This window comes from Bactrocera latifrons, unplaced genomic scaffold, assembly GCF_001853355.1.
Source record: "Bactrocera latifrons isolate USDA-ARS-PBARC rearing strain unplaced genomic scaffold, ASM185335v1 scaffold_100, whole genome shotgun sequence".
NCBI classification, from domain to species: domain Eukaryota; kingdom Metazoa; phylum Arthropoda; class Insecta; order Diptera; family Tephritidae; genus Bactrocera; species Bactrocera latifrons.
This window is the reverse complement of record NW_017534409.1, coordinates 175,580-179,635: the sequence shown is the minus strand read 5'-3', so window position 1 is coordinate 179,635 and position 4,056 is coordinate 175,580.

The following is a 4,056-nucleotide window of genomic DNA, read 5'->3' as shown; positions in this document are numbered from 1 at the left end:
CGGACACGAAATCGTTTCGAAGGCGAACAACTAGGTTCAAACCACTCTTTAGCCTCTTGTTTTGATTCAGAATCAAGGTGATAGACCCAAGTCTCATCTATAGTTATGAATCGACGCACAAAATCCACTTTATCCCTTTTAAAACGGTCTAAATGTTGCTGAGAATGTGTTATTTTGTATCCTGTATTTTAGKTATGATTTTTTCTGRTGTTGAAGCGCTTTTTCRTCGTCMTTTACGTGGATCGTCTYCAAGGATTGTACGRCCACGTTTAAATTCAGCAACCCAWCTTKCTACTATTYCAATTGTAGGTGAACAGTCATTATACACTTTTARCATTGKTTCGTGAATTTYTTTTGGTGCTACACCTTCCAAAAATAAAAATTTCATCAGCGCACGATATTCAATTTTTTCCATTGGAAATACGGCGATACTAAATGGCTTGTAAATAAAGAAAGAATTGACAGATTGCAATGGAACTTCATATACGTTCTTAMARTAGCAACGCCCTTTCTTATCGAACGACAAAACTTATTGAACAACCTGGTCTGGGTATCTAGGTGTTTCAACATTTTTGGTCCGATTTGTACACGAAATGGCACAACTCAGAGGCACTAGTCGTGTAAAGWTTTATTCCGATACATTCATTGGTCGAATCAAGAGGAATTTAAAATTGTGTTAAATGGAAAGTAGTACTGGTTTTAGTCCGATTCACACATTTTTGCACTGCAATTTTATCTAYCAAATTTKGTGGAAAWCGGTCAGACAGACTCCGAAAAAGGKATTTTCACTTCAATGTGTACGGCATCACTCCCACCGGCCCCTATAAAACCCTATCATAAGATGTCGGCTGTAAATCGCATAATCTGTGTATCTGTTTGAAAATGTATCACACACCGACCAAATGACCAGTATCATAAGAGCAATTTTTCCAATGGTCTTTACGTCTTCTTTCATGGCAATGTCGAATTTTGAAAATTTGTATAGTTGGGCTTTAGGAAGTTTTTGACACCATCAGTCATATTTGTGTAACCCACAACGGCGAGTTCTTTCAAGTTTCCTATTAATTTGTTGGTAACAGAGGAAGAGGAAGGTTCGGCCTCATTGGAAAAAGTTAGTGAAAGTCATGAAATGAAATTTTTATTTTTCTTTTTCTTTATTGGCGTAGACACCGCTTACGCGGCTATAGCCGAGTTCCTTCTTTCTCAAATTTCATCGAAATTATTTTTAGCATCATAAAAACTCTTAATAGTAGATCGTTTTAAATTCTGGAATAATATTTTAAGTATTTTGTTTTCCATCGTTATATGCATGATTTTATATCTACTAAAACAATATCCATACAATACTACTACATCAGTTATTGAACGGAAATTACGCGCAATATGGGAAATTAAATAATACCACAACTGCATTAACTCATATCAGTTATGAAAAGTGAAATTTATAGCAATCAATAGCGAGATAAACTGCACATGGCATTACAATATTGCACRACAACAAATACATGTGCGTGTTCCGTTATCGAGATTTAAACTGAATTACACACAGCCTTCTGTTGGGGTTACTCATACGTCATGTAGACCACTTTGTTAAATAAGCACGCTTACTTGCAAAAACAATGTAAATCTGGCAATTAAAATTTAAAAAATCTTGAAATAATAATTTTCACTATTTCAAAAATCAATACAGAGTTAGAGGTTGCTGTCTTTTTGTACTCAAGAAAACTTGATTATATAATTTTATCACTTTTCKGGTTTCCTCTTAATTTATATTTATGTGCCATTGTATTAGAAAGGCAAACAAATATATTTTTGCGATGGGAGTGAGCAATTTAAATTGCTAAGGTTTGTGCTTCGAAAATTAATAATTTCAGCAACCCACCTGGTGAGAACAATGTCGGTTCGCTTGGCTTTTGGATTGTCGATAAAATTACGCGACTACAAACTGAAAATATATTGCAAAAATGCCATCAAAGGCTGAGAAAAAATAAAAGATGTATTCATCTACCTAGATTCTAGTTCTTCTTTACTGGCGCAGACAACGCTTACGCGTCTCTCGGTTTTGAATTTTTTTGAGTATAAATTAATATTCCACTCGTAAAATCCAACCATTTATTATAGCTCCTAAAATTAACTAYTTCGAAATTGCCGCGATCATACGATTTTGTACGTCTAGTATGCTGTCAATCTAAATTCAAAACGGGCTTAAAACAATGGAGCGCCAGTAAAATGCGCAGCTTGAACTTAAACGAAGTGGCAACATTTCCCAAGCACTTACTTCCGTTATACAAGAAAAATTTGTTGGTTCTACGGCATATTGTTGTTGCGTCTATTTTGCATAGCACTGTATTGCTGTTGTTGTGCATATATATATTTCATCATCGCAAGCCAGCATGACTTCGCTCATTTCCACGAATGCATTATTATTTACGCGCTAAACGAATTTCAACGCAGCGACGTGCCGRAAGTTGTTGACGGATGCTGTTAGCTCTTGAAATGACTACCAATTACCAACAACAAATTTTCAAAAATCCACCCGCTGCGCTTGCTGTACGCGCCGCCTTCAAGTGCATAGTTTTCAAGTTTGTTTTTGATTGTTGGCGTAAGTACCGTTAAAACAATATATTATGTTTTATAAAGCGAGTGAAAGGTGAGTTTTAGCATTTTAAATTTAGTGTTTGTTTTGGCTTGAATAGGTTAACTTAGGTTATGTAAGCAAATATTAAGTTGGTTGAGCTTAAGTAGGAATTACATAAGACAAAATTCGATAGGCTTAATTATATTGGTACGGTGAAAAGAAAATGAAAGGGAAAGSACAATTTTAGAGAGCTTTTATAATATTTAGACGATAATTATAATTTGTGGCGCTAATAGTTTAAGTAACTGTTATTCCAACGGATAATCTAACCCGACTTATTGATTATATTGAAAATCATCTATCGGAGGTATAATCTCGTTTTAATACCATTTCCTGTTTCTGAATTTGAGCTAATTCGTAGCAAATGTTATAAACACGTAAAACTTTTTATAAATTGCCTATTGTTGAAAGGTTCTGAAAAACAGTAGAAAAAGAAAAGACGTTAACTTCGGTTACACCGATTCTGACCACAATGTTTATATAGCAGCTCCATCTTATAGTTGTTAGATATCTTCTTCTTATTTTTTCTCTTTATTATTTCTTTCTTMTTTATTAGCGTAGACACTACTTATAGCTGAGTTTAAAAAAGCGCCCAMTCGTTTCTCCTTTTCGCAATTTGGCGCCAATTCGGGATACCAAGTGCAGTCATTTCTTTCTCCACCTGATTTCTCTAACGAAATGGAGATCTGCCTCTTCCTTTGCTTTCCCCCACGAGTAWTGCGTTGAATACTTTCAGAACTGTAGTCGTATGACTCATACAGGATTGGATATTTATAGTTTCGAGAAATGAGCAGCTATTTTGGGAGAAAATGACATTTGCAAAATATATCGATATCTGAAAAACTGAGRGACTACTTTACATATATACTMTAAACCGAAAGATAGACGCACAGACTGACGGACATAAGTAATGCGATTCTGATCAGTGATCATTTTCATTCCCGCTTTATAGGGTTTCCAATGATTTTTCCTATTCAGGGTAAACAAAGAATCGTAGGAATTATCAAAGTGCAGCAGGTATCTGATGTGTTCGAGCGTCGAAAATATATTAAGTAGGGTTAGGTCTTTACTGGCTGCACCGACTTTGCATTCAAAACTTTTCAAACTCAAGCACTCTCTCAATAGCAACAGCTTGAACTTTTTTCTAATTGGACTTCTATGCGTGCTCGGTTAAAGCGGAATCACCGGAAACTGCAAATTTGATGAGCATGCTAGAGATTGGTCCCATGACAATCGGGTCTACGTAACCGGAACGGACTGGGTTTTTTATCCGGTTAAGGAATGGCTACTCGACAGAATTTTTCCGCTACAATAACAACAATAACAGCGTGTCTGATGTCTTTTGTGATTTGTAGTGGATCCTTCGGACCTTCAGTGATCTCAGCAAGCGCTTGCTAACAACTGGAACATTTGCGACT